We start from the raw sequence: 13,747 nt of genomic DNA, 5'->3' as shown, positions 1-13,747 counted from the left end.
CCTGTATCACCCAGAAGTTTTATTTTTGTCATCTCAGCTACAGCGGCAATTTCATAATATCCTGATTCCCTACCACCGTTTGTGGTGAGGCAGGCAGCCACAGCAAGTGCAAAACACTCCATAAAGCTATCATCTGTAAGACCCACTTATAGATACAATACCCAGAACCCCAAGTGTAATTACATGGCCTGAAATGTCTCTGATTACAGTTCTCCTATAGCACATCATAAAATGAGCAAATAAAAGTGCGAGTGGGGCCGATCAAGTTTTTTTTAAAGGGGTCTAGAGTAAGGTGTGCGAGAAGAAGAGAGTGAACAACACCATATTCAGCCAATTAATTCACCTCAACACGATGCCTAACATGTGGGACCTTTGATTCTACTCCTTGATCTAGAGCGGGAGGATTGGCTCATCAAGGCTGTAAAAAGACATCTGTGTACTGAAAGACTCCACCTCTCACCAAGACCCTTACCCCCCCCACCCACACACACACACACACACACACACACACACACACACACACACACACACACACACACACTATCCCTTCTTACCGTTCCTCACCATCACACAAACGTGGTTGACGTTGTTCCTTTATCGTGATGTATACCTCCCAGGACTAATACTACAGTTACGGGATTTCTACTCTATTGTGAGTCAGAGAAAGGAGTGGGGCTGAGCCAAGAATCAAATCAAATCAAATGTTACTTGTCACATGCTTTGTAAACAACACGTGTAGACCAACAATTAAATGCTTACTTCCCGACAATGCATAGAAACAATTAGGAATAATTACACAATGAGGAATAAATACACAATGAGTACCAAAACTACGAGACAGCCTATAGGGAGAGGTCAGAGACCTGGCCGGGTGGTGCCAGAATAACAACCTATACATAAAAAATAAAAAAAAGACAATTAATATTCATTATATAGATAGGCACGCTTTATTTTGTCTGGTTTAGCGTCCCAGATAAAGCAAAATATTTTTTGCTCATTTGATTTAAAAAACGAATCATAAGGAGTAGGCAGCGCAATAAGTAAGTGAGTAAACTGAGATATGAATAAGGAGTTAATCAGGGCAATTTTTCCATTATTAGACAGGTATTTACCTCTCCATGGTTGCAGGATCTTGTCTATTTTTACAAGTTTTCTATTGAAATTCATTGTGGAGAGCTTATTTATATATTTTGTGATATGAATACCGAGTATGTCTAATTCTCCATCAGCCCATTTTATAGGTAAACTGCACGGTAAAGTAAGAGTTATATTTTTTAAGGATCCAATATGTAAAATTGTACACATCATAATTAGGTTTTAGTCCAGAGAGTACAGAAAAGTTATCTAGATCTTCAATGAGACATTGCAGGGATCTAGCTTGCGGACTTAATATAAAACTTGAGTCATCGGCATACATGGACACCTTTGTTTTTAAGCCTTGGATTTCTAATACTCTAATGTTGTTATTGGATCTGATTTTAATAGCTAGCATTTCGATGGCCATAACGAATAGATATGGTGACAGCGGAAACCCTTGTTTAAATCCTCTTGACAATTCAAAACTCTCTGAGAAGTAGCCCCTATTTACTATTTTACACCTGGGGTTGCTATAAATAATTTTTACCCATTTTATAAGAGAATTACCGAAATTGAAAAAATCCAGGCATTTATAATTAAAATCCAGTCTTACTTTATCAAATGCCTTTTCAAAATCCGCTATAAATACCATTCCTGGCTTCTTATATGTTTCAGGATGTTCTATTTCTAGAAGTTGTCGTATATTATCTCCAATGTGTCGTCCATGTAAAAAACCTGTCTGATCAGGATGAACAATACCTGGTAAAACCCTTTTAATTCTGAGTGCTATGCATTTTTCTAGTATTTTTGCATCACAACATTGAAGTGTAAGGGGCCTCCAGTTTATTAGATAGACTGGGTCTTTATATTTGCCATCTGGGTCTTGTTTTAATAATAGAGAAATCAGACCTTCCTGCTGAGTACCTGACAGACTACCATTTCTATAGGAGTAGTTAAAACAATCTAGCAATGGAGCTTATAGTAGATCATAAAATACTTGATATACCTCTACCGGTATGCCATCAAGCCCTGGGGTTTTTCCAGACTGAAAGGATTTAATAGCCTCAAAAAGTTATTCCTCTGTAATTTGGCCCTCGCACTGATCTTTCTGTACAACGTTTTTATATTATTTGGAAAGAATTCCTAAACATAATCTAGATTCAGTGGGAAAGGATGAGACGGTAAAGAGAACATCTGCCAAAAATAATTAGCTTCCTCTTTTAAAATATCATTCAGAGAATCATAGATGTCTCCGTCTTCAGGTTCTGCAAATTATTTTTGTTAGCGTTCCTGTGTAGGAGATTCAGGAATAATTTTGTACATTTTTCTCCATTTTCCGTCTAGTTTGCTTTATTTTTGTAATAGATTACATTAGATCGTTCTTGAATAAGTTCCTCAAGTTCTTTTTGTTTTTCCTCTAACTTATTTTGTTTTTCTGTAGTATCGTTTTTATTGCTATCTACCTGTATTATTAGTTCATGGATTTCCCTTGTTAGTCTTGTCTCTTTAGTCAGAAACTTTTTTTTTTATTATTGTTGAATATTGAATTGAATCACCTCTGAAGGTACATTTAAAGGTATCCCAAACAATAAGGGGATTTGCTGAACCTATATTATACTGGAAAAATTCAGTTATAAATGATTTTGTCTTAGTTAAAAATAATTTGTCCTCCAGTAAACTTTCCAATATCTGTGCCCATGTGGAAAATCTATAAGAGTTATGTGAATGACAATTAGATGATGATCCGATCCCATTCTGTCTCTTATTAAAACTTTTTTAACCTTTGATGCAAGAGAGAAAGAGACAAGAAAGTAGTCAAGACGACTAGTTTGATTAAGTGACTATTTGCACATTCAGATCGAAATTTGTGTTAATTAATATCATCACACCCTTTGAGTTCTTTTGTCCATGACAGAAAATGATTTCACCACCCCATTCCTTTTTCCACGCAACTTCATCTAAGGATGTAGAGTGAGTTTCCTGTAAACAGTATATGTTATATTCCTTTTCTTTTAGCCACGTAAAGACTAATCTTCTTTTTTTTATAATCTGCGAAACCAATTATAACTGGCTATACTTATTTCACCCCTTACCATAACTAGATACCATTCTCAGTATAAATTGACCATAATTAGTGTTTGTAAAGTTACTGCCATCAGAGGTATTATGACAGTCAAAACTAGAGCTTTCAAATGTCTGATATTTAAAATTCAAGAAATAGGTTCTAGGAATATTTGTTCCTTGCCTGTTTGCCTGTGAGCCAATGCCACAGATGTTAGAAAATTGAGACAAGATATTATGTGTGTAGCAAATCTGAGTAGGTTGATGTGTATGATATTGGATGTGATATAGTGAGAGTGTGTACAATGTCTGTATAAGAGCAAGACTATAATGTGTGATGTCCAAATAAATAATAACTCTGCCAATTTGCATGGTTGAGTGTCTATGTGTTTAACATGTAGTGGGTATAGACTTAATATTCATGATGATAATTGTAATCCATATCGTATCCCCATCATAGTTGCACCATAATTACCTTTAACATAATTGAAAAACACATCCCAGCAATTCCAAAGCAATTGACGTTTCACATCATGAAAGAGACCTTGCATTACTCTAGAGACGGCTTCACTACAGTACAAATGTATTCCGTACAATATGTTATTATTCCCCAATGCCCCTCTTCTGATATCTTCCCCTTGCTTGTTGTAAACATATATAAACTTGTAGACAAATATATAAAAAAGATAGACAAACAACTCTAATAAAACAGCTCTCGACAATAGAGAGGGAGAGAAGAGAAGAGAAAAGAGAGAGCGAGAGAAGAGAGCGAGATCAGGTGTGTGTGTGTGTATGTATAAGTCTGTAGGTGTAAGCAAGCATGTAATTGAGTACGTGTGTGTTCATATCAACTTCATAATGTTCAGATATTTTTTACAGTTCCCATACCTTCTTTTTTGTCGTAACCTGAAGTCCCTGTAGAATTTAGTACAGCCACGGTGTTATGGAGCTGTCTTGGAATAGCTGTCCATCTATAAGGAGTTTGTCCACAATGATAAAGGCACGCTTACCATTCTCCCTTGGTTGTCTTTGTACCGGATACAGTCTCTTACGACGTTCATTTATCTCCCTTGGAAATTGGTCCTTGAGACCGAATTTGGTCCCTTTAAGCTCCCTTCCCCTGCTTTTGATCAGCTCCTTTTGTTGGTAGTGTTCAAATTTTGCGATGATCGGTCGGGGACCCTTGGTCATGTCACTCCGAGCTCCAAGTCTGTGTACTCAGTGGAAAGCCACCTTGTTTACAGTCTCCATAGGAAGTTTCAAGGCGGATTGCATGAATTCTCTGATCGCGCCCTCTGGATTATTGGATGCGTCCTCAGGAATCCCAGAAAAAAAAAGAATTCACGCATGCTACAACTTTGTATGTCTAGTAGTGACTCCTTCGTCACCCTATTTTCTCTGAGTAGACAATCCATGTTGGTATCGTGGATTTTTACCTTGGCTGTGAGTGTCTTGTTTTCTATTTGGAGCGTGAGAATTTCACTCTGGCTGAACTCCAAACTCCCCCTCAGCCCTGCTACCTCCTCACACAACTTTTCCAGTGTTGCATGGATTCCAGCCAGAGCACTAGCCTCTACCTCAATGGTAAGTAAATCGTCCGTGTCTGTAGATTAATCTGTTTTTCTTTTTTTGTCAGGTTAAGGTTATTTTGTGAGGTGGTCTGATCTTTCCATGATGTAATATGTTGATCCTCCATAGCATAAAGCTGTTGGTACTCGTCGATTTCCCTCAGGATCTCCTTAGTATCCAGATTGGCTCTTTACTGCAACCAGTTGTTTTACGAAAAGATAACAATGAGTCTTTCCCATGACAACGACAGGTGTCTGTAGTACAGCCAGCTAGCACTCGCGGAATCCACGCAAAAAAAGGAACACAAACTTGCAGTCCCAGCCGTAAAGGCTAACCGCGCCGAGGAATCCTTAACAACAAAACTTTAGTTCGGATTGGTCTCTTTTTTGCTCTATTGATTAAGGCAGCTCCAAAATGCAGGTGTTTCGGCCTAGCTCAGTGCTTTCTGTGGTGAAGCTGCAGCCAGCATAAAATACAGAGCGTAGGGGTTGGTAATCTTCTCTAGTTGCACTATGGTGTTGAACTATGAGCTATAGTCAATGAACAGCATTCTCACATAGGTGTCTCTCTTGTCCAGGTGGGAGAGGACAGTGTGGAGTGAAATAGAGATTGCGTTATCTGTGGATCTGTTGGGGCGGTATGCGAATTGGAGTGGGTCCAGAGATGATGGTGTTGATGTGAGCCATGACCAGCCCTTTAACCTCTCTGGGATATGTGGGACGCTAGCGTCCAGCCAAAGTGTCAGATTTCAAAAATGCTTTACGGCGAAAGCAAACGATGCTATTATCTGAGGATAGCACCCAAGCAAACAAACACAGACCATCATATTTCAACCCTCCAGCCGCGAAACAAAACGCAGAAATAAAGATATAATTTATGCCTTACCTTTGACGAGCTTCTTCTGTTGGCACTCCAATATGTCTCATAAACATCACAAATGGTCCTTTTGTTCGATTAATTCTGTAACGCTCGTCGCTAGAAGGAGTGGACCAAAGCGCAGGGTGGTAAGTGTTCATGATTTTATTTAATATCAAAAACACTTGAACAAAGTTACAAAATGAAAAGCGAACAGTTCTGTCAGGTGCAGACACTAAACAGAAAATAACTACCCACAAATGAAAGAGGGAAAAAGGACTACCTAAGTATGATTCCCAATCAGAGACAATGAAAACTCGGCCAAAAACAAAGAAATAGAAAACAGAGAAATAAAGAAACTAGAATGCCCACCCTAGTCACCCTAACCAAAATAGAGAATAAAAACCTCTCTATGGCCAGGGCGTGACAAATTCCGTCGATATATATCCAAAATGTCCATTTATTTGGCGCGTTTGATCCAGAAAAACACCGGTTCCAACTTTCGCAACGTGACTACAAAATATCTCAAAAGTTACCTGTAAGCTTTGTCCAAACATTTGAAACTACTTTTGTAATATAACTTTAGGTATTTTTAACGTAAATAATCGCTAAAATTGAAGACGGGATATACTGTGTTCAATACCGGAGGAAAACAAAGTGTAGCTAGCTTTCAGCTCACGCGCCTCTAACAAAGAGTACACTTCCCTCGAGCCTCATTCTGAACATGGCTACTTCTTCATTTCTCAAAGGAAAAACCTCAACCAATTTCTAAAGACTGTTGAGATACAGTGGAAGCGATAGGAACAGCAAGAAGGTCCCTTAGAAATCTGGATTCCCAATGAAACCATTGAATAGAGAGTGACCTCAAAAAAAAAAATCTGAATGGTTTGTCCTCGGGGTTTCGCCTGCTAAATAAGTTCTGTTATACTCACAGACATGATTCAAACAGTTTTAGAAACTTCAGAGTGTTTTCTATCCAAACCTACTAATAATATGCATATCTTAGGTTCTGGGCCTGAGTAGCAGGCAGTTTACTTTGGACACGCTTTTCATCCGGACGTGAAAATACTGCCACCTATCCCAGAGAAGTTAAAGCATTTCATGGCTACAGATGTGAGTGCTACAGGGCAATTTAGACAGGTTAACCTGGGGTTCTTAGGCACAGGGACTATGGTGGTCTGTTTGAAACATGTAGGTATTACAGGCTGGGTCAGGGAGAGGTTGAAAATGTCAGTGGACACTTGCCAGCTGGTCAGCGCATGCTTGTAGTGTGTGTCCTGGTAAATCTGCGGTCTCTTGAATGTTAACCTGTTTAAAGGTCTTACTCACATTGAATCCTCGAAGCGTCGAGCCAAGAGAAGTACAATGTGCGACGTGTCAGGGAGAGAGACGAGGCAGGGCGAGGCAGCCAAGCATAACCCCTTCCTTGCCCCTGCTCCAGAAAGTGACAACAGCAGTGCACCCTGAGCTTCACCACACCATATACGCTGCTCATTTGGAGACTGGCGATAAAGGCTTATCCACTGTACAGAGAGGGGACGCTCAGCTCTGATGGTGGGGGTTTGATGGAGCAGTAAGGGCCGGGGGTGTCAATTATGTCACTACACCTTTACAGAAGCATCACCCCCACACAGTTCCTGCACCGTGTGCCCTCACATAGACATCTCAGGTGTTATGTCTTTGTCTGGGTCTCTCCCGGGCTTTGATGGTGGCTGCCTCTCATAACATAACCATGTGCGGGTGGTGTGATGAAAAAGCAAGGCAACCTGTTTTCATCAAGTCTCCTTTTTTTGTCAAAATAATTCACCACCCATGACCCCCATGATGAAAGCTGATGAATAACCAAAGCCCCATTGTTCACGTGCATTGCTTCCTCTGCACTTTAAATACATGACAGAAACAGAACACAGGGCTCAGTTACATTGTGAATTGAGCATATTCCTGATTAAGCTATAAGCTCTTTATAAAAGTGTCTAATATCTCCACCTCCAGGCAACCATAGCCATAAGTCCATTAAGTGCAATGTACTAATATGCTAAGCTGGCTGAACAGTGAACTCATAAACAAACATTTGCTTCATAGATGTACATATAAGGCATTGGTCAAAAGCTGCTCATTAGTCTCTGACTCCGATCACAGGTGCCATAGTTAAGTAGGCAGAGACAGCTCACTAGACTAAACAGACTCAGTCAGGCACTTTCTCTCTAAATACAATACCTCACACATGACCTCAGCATCAGTGTTGTGTATTCATGGATGCCAAGGGAAGCCAGACTTCCCCAAAAAATTGACCAAGATTTTTTAAATATATAATAATAATTAATCTTTTGTATCTCTGTGTTTCATAATTTTCCTTAAAAATTGTAGGCCACCTATCTGATGCTGTCTTGTCCAAAAGAGTATGACATTGTGGCTCTCCGTAGAACTGAATGTAGTGGAAGTCAGCGAGCATTTGGCTTCCCTTCATAAAAAAATTATAAATAATAGCCAATCAGCGTTGAGCTAAACTGAGTGACTGTTTACTGTTTACTTTACTTATGTAAATAAGGTATTTCTGTTTTTTATATTTATAAAAACCTGTTTTCTCTTTTTCATTATGGGGTATAGTGTGTAGATTGATGAGGATTTAAATTTATTTAATCGATTTTAGAATAAGGCGGTAATGTAATGTAATGTAACAAAATGTGGAAAAAGTCAAAGGGTCTGAATACTTTCCGAATGCACTGTATATATAGCATTCTGTTGGTGGCAAGATATTTTTATAATCATTTTAATTTAAAAACTTGAAGTGTTGAATCAAGTGTTGTTTTTTGTACCAGTTCGTAAACCATTTGCCATGGAATCGGTACATCAAAAATCTCTTCCCAATTATTTTGCAACCCGTATGGCGCAGCTGTCAACATTGTTGTTCTCAAATGAAACTGGTATATTTTTCCATTTATACCAATTCCTTTCAGCCAATTTGTATTTTTAATATATGGCAGGCAAACAAGTTCCCTACCTTCACTCTTTTCAACTTGCCTCCTCCATTTTTGTGGTAATGCTGCAATCAGTTGGTTGTAAGTTTGGATTGAGCAGACATTTCCATATATTTTCGACAGCTGCATACGTGACATAATTAATCTGTTTCTATTCATAATATCATTAATAAAAATAATAAAATTTTTAAACATTTTCCCATAAATAATGTCTTTTTTCTTAATCAGTGTTTTTGAGTTTAACCATAACATTTGTTATAATATTTGTTTTATCTTTTCTGGAGGATAAAACTAAATTGTAACCAGCTTTGTAAGGCTTGTTTAAGAAAGGGTGATACTTTAAACAAAATGTAATTTTCATGAAATGAAAAGTTGTAATCTGTATAAAGGCAAAAAAAGACAATTTTTTAACAAAGGATGAGCCTTTCTTAATAATCTACTGGAGATCCATTTTGAGTTTAATTATAACTCATGTATGAGTGAAGCTTTTAGTGAGAGGTTTAAATCTTTAATATTTAATGATTTTAGCCCCCAAACTCATATTATTGATATAAATAGGCTTGTATTTTAGCCAGGTAGCCTCGGACAACAAAAAATGAAAGCGTGAACTGTATATGATAGAACGTTTCTTCGACATGAAAGAGAGGAGGGTGGCATTGGTATTTCTCTACAAGCAGGGTGAGTCAACATGCCTTTTCTACTTGAAACGGTGCTGGAATAGCAGAGGCAGCTCCTGTTTTCAAATTGCAACTTGCGGTAATTCTCTGTGGTTCTAAATCAATAGTTGTTTAGTGGTCCAAAAATTTCAGAAACATTAACTTGCTTGACCATGCTGTAGGTCATGCACGTAACTGTTTGTTACATGCAATATGCTTAGTGGGCTTCACCGGACAAGGGTTGCTCTCTGGTTTTGTGATGAAACAATGGAATGGTTGAATTTATTCTGCCACCATGTCTTTTTATTGTCTCAGCCTTAGGCCTATATATCACGGTCACAAGGCATATGAACTAGCAGGTTATGGAGCAAACAATTCAATTAATATTGCTTTTTTTTCTTTCTTGGCTTCCCCAGTGATTTTACCCACACACCGCTACTGTGTTGTGCTCACCCCACCCCCACCATTTAATTGAAAAATATTTGTAAAAAAAAAAGAAATGGTGCAGTTTTTCCTCCCACCCTCCTTTGTCTCCCTCCATCAGGTTGTGCTGACATTCCATTCGAGGTCTGTCCATGCTAATTAACGCCTAATTTGAAAAAGTCCCCCACTCTCTCTCTCTCTCTCCCTTAATCTCTTTCTCTCACTTCCTCTCTCTTGCTCCCTCTCTCTCTCCCTCCTTCTCTTCTACCTCACTCCACTGTGGCTTCGTCATTTGTTTTACATTCCATTGAGACACAGAGACAGGATATGCCTTGGGACTGAGGGTACGAAACACAGCTCGGTGTGCACCCATCTAACTCCCAACCAACATCCTCATCCATCCGTACGTCAGTAAATAAATCCCCCCCGCATTCACCTCGCTGCCTTCAACCTTTGAAGTCAGATCATTAGTTGCTTTACACACCTGAAGAATCACATACACTCAAAACTAACCACAGCAGGGAGAGAGAGACACCTGATGAAAAATAGAAAGGTGCTGGAAGAGTTTCTGAGAGAACCAAATGGCACAAGCAGCGAGGCAGATGATCATACATACACTACCGTTCAAAAGTTTGGGGTCACTTAGAAATGTCCTTGTTTTTGAAAGAAAAGCACATTTTTTTGTCAGACTGGCAAATAAAAAGAAAAGATTAAGATGGGCAAAAGAACACAGACACTGGACAGAGGAACTCTGCCTAGAAGGCCAGCATACCGGATTCGCCTCTTCGCTGTTGACATTGAGACTGGTCTTTTGCGTGTACTATTTAATGAAGCTGCAAGTTGAGGACTTGTGAGGTGTCTGTTCCTCATACTAGACACTCTAATGTACTTGTCCTCTTGCTCAGTTGTGCACCGGGGCCTCCCACTCCTCTTTCAATTCTGGTTAGAGACAGTTTGCGCTGTTCTGTGACGGGAGTAGTACACAGCATTGTACGAGATCTTCAGTTTCTTGGCAATTTCTCGCATGGAATAGCCTTCATTTCTCAGAACAAGAATAGATTGACGTGTTTCAGAAGAAAGGTTTTTGTTTCTGGCCATTTTGAGCCTGTAACCGAACCCACAAATGCTGATGCTCCAGATACTCAACTAGTCTAAAGAAGGCCAGTTTTCAGCTGTGCTAACATAATTGCAAAAGGGTTTTCTAATGATCAATTAGCCTTTTAAAATTATAAACTTGGATTAGCTAACACAATGTGCCGTTGGAACACAGGAGTGATGGTTGCTGATAATGGGCCTCTGTACGCCTATGTAGATATTCCATTAAAAATCAGCCGTTTCCAGCTACAATAGTCATTTACAACATTATCAATGTCTACACTGTATTTCTGATCAATTTGATGTTGTTTTAATAGACAAATTATTATTTTTTCTTTCAAAAACAAGGACATTTCTAAGTGACCCCAAACTTTTGACCGGTAGTGTACGTTTTATCACTAAGTTATCAATCCGCCATCCGTCATCAACACAGAGACATTCCCGACAGTAATGTCCTTGGAAATACCCTTCATTATAAACCTAATGATGAAGGAAGATGATTTGAAATTAATTTAATTTTCTGTATGAATATTCGGTCCTTAGGAGAGAGAGCTGCTACTTCTGAGGTGGAATCAGATTTGTCACTGTTTGTGTCCACAATAAAAAATAACAACATTTTTTTTTTTTACGATAACTTAATGGCAGCTACTTACTGTAAAAAAGGTACAGTATCTTACTGTAAATTCAAAATCAACTTTTTTTTAATAACAGTACATTACTGTGAACTTTGTGTGCGCTCCTCCACCCATCCTCCCTTCACTCTCAACTCCACAGTCCCAGCATGCATTGCACCCACACCACAGTGAGCTGAGGAAGCTGGAACGAGTCGATGGTTGTTTTTACCATGGAGGGATTAATCATGTTAATGAATATGTACTCTACCAAAATCCTCCACTGGACATTAACTGGGAATTAATTACATTTGAATTTAGGATCGGGGTAATTTATTGGGGAGGAGATCAATGATTGCTTGTCTTAACAGCTGTCCTGTAGACATGAAGGACTAAGTTATAACTAGAATATATCTGTTGCATCTTCAAATTACTGTAGGCTCTGGGGTTTCACGGAACCCTACAGTTATGAAAGGTCTGTAATGACTCCATGTGGTGTTGGAGAGAGAACAAAAAATCATTTGAATCTTAATAAGACTCCACATCTAAAAGTATTAATTCATTCTATTACTTGCTCAATTCCACAACCTAACTTGTTTGCTTGGTTTGATTATCTGATTGCAAAAATGACAAAAGATGAGCCTAAGTGAGCTAATTGTCTCTTAAAGACCCCAGACACCATAGGCAAAAACATATCAATGTCATCATTAGCATTCTCCTATTAAAATCTTTGTCCTTGGCCTTCCTCTGGCTGCTCTGTCTGTCCCCTGCTCTATTTGTGTCCCTGTCACTCCACACACACACACACACACACACACACACACACACACACACACACACACACACACACACACACACACACACACACACACACACACACACACACACACACACACACACACACACACACACACACACACACACACACACACACACACACACACACACTTCATTGGCAAGGTGAACTCAGCAGGAGGCACTGCATGTAGCTTTGACGATGCAGACGTGAGAGGTCTTCTAAAACTCACTGCGTATGCGTGTGTATACAGTGGGGAGAACAAGTATTTGATACACTGCCGAATTTGCAGGTTTTCCTACTTACAAAGCATGTAGAAGTCTGTAATTGTTATCATAGGTACACTTCAACTGTGAGAGACGGAATCTAAAACAAAAATCCAGAAAATCACATTGTATGATTTTTAAGTAATTAATTTGCATTTTATTGCATGACATAAGTATTTGATCACCTACCAACCAGTAAGAATTCCGGCTCTCACAGACCTGTTAGTTTTTCTTTAAGAAGCCCTCCTGTTCTCCACTCATTACCTGTATTAACTGCACCTGTTTGAACTCGTTACCTGTATAAAAGACACCTGTCCACACACTCAATCAAACAGACTCCAACCTCTCCACAATGGCCAAGACCAGAGAGCTGTGTAAGGACATCAGGGATAAAATTGTAGACCTGCACAAGGCTGGGATGGGCTACAGGACAATAGGCAAGCAGCTTGGTGAGAAGGCAACAACTGTTGGCGCAATTATTAGAAAATGGAAGAAGTTCAAGATGACGGTCAATCACCCTCGGTCTGGGGCTCCATGCAAGATCTCACCTCGTGGGGCATCAATGATCATGAGGAAGGTGAGAGATCAGCCCAGAACTACACGGCAGGACCTGGTCAATGACCTGAAGAGAGCTGGGACCACAGTCTCAAAGAAAACCATTAGTAACACACTACGCCGTCATGGATTAAAATCCTGCAGCTTGCACTTCAATGCCATCCCTCGAGGAGATTTTCTTTTATCTTTTCAACCAGGCGAAGTATTATTTAGACACCACTGATCTCGACAAGAGGCGCAAAATTCAGATAAATGCACAATTCAGGGTAATGTTAAGCAGTTAACTTCAATTAGATAACTGGACGGATTTAGTTATTAACAACCATTTTCCATCTAACGTTAGCTAGTCGCAAGCTATACACATAGTTCATTGGAGGCTGCTGAGGGGAGGATGGCTCATAATAATGTCTGGAATGGAGTAAATGGAATGGTATCAAACACGTGGTTTCCATGTTTGATACCATTCAAATGAATCCATTCCAGCCATTATTATGAGCCGTCCTCCCCTCAGCAGCCTCCACTGATATAGTTACAGTATTTGACCACTTGCGAGGCCACCAAGGTGATGGTGGACATCTTCAACACCCACGTGACCGAGGTTATGAACACTGGAACAAGGTACTGTACGGATGTTATAGGTTATATTCTGTCACCAATGGTTTGTTTTATTTATTTTTTACAATTTGTTTTTGTTTTTCCATAGTACATAATCAGACATATTTAAATATCTTACAATGTCAATAGATATCGCTTTCCTACTCCCTCCTCCAGGTTTGGTGACTGACCAACCAGACGCTCAAGACTG

This window comes from Salvelinus alpinus, chromosome 20, assembly GCF_045679555.1.
Source record: "Salvelinus alpinus chromosome 20, SLU_Salpinus.1, whole genome shotgun sequence".
Lineage (NCBI taxonomy): Eukaryota > Metazoa > Chordata > Actinopteri > Salmoniformes > Salmonidae > Salvelinus > Salvelinus alpinus.
This window is presented reverse-complemented; position numbering follows the sequence as displayed.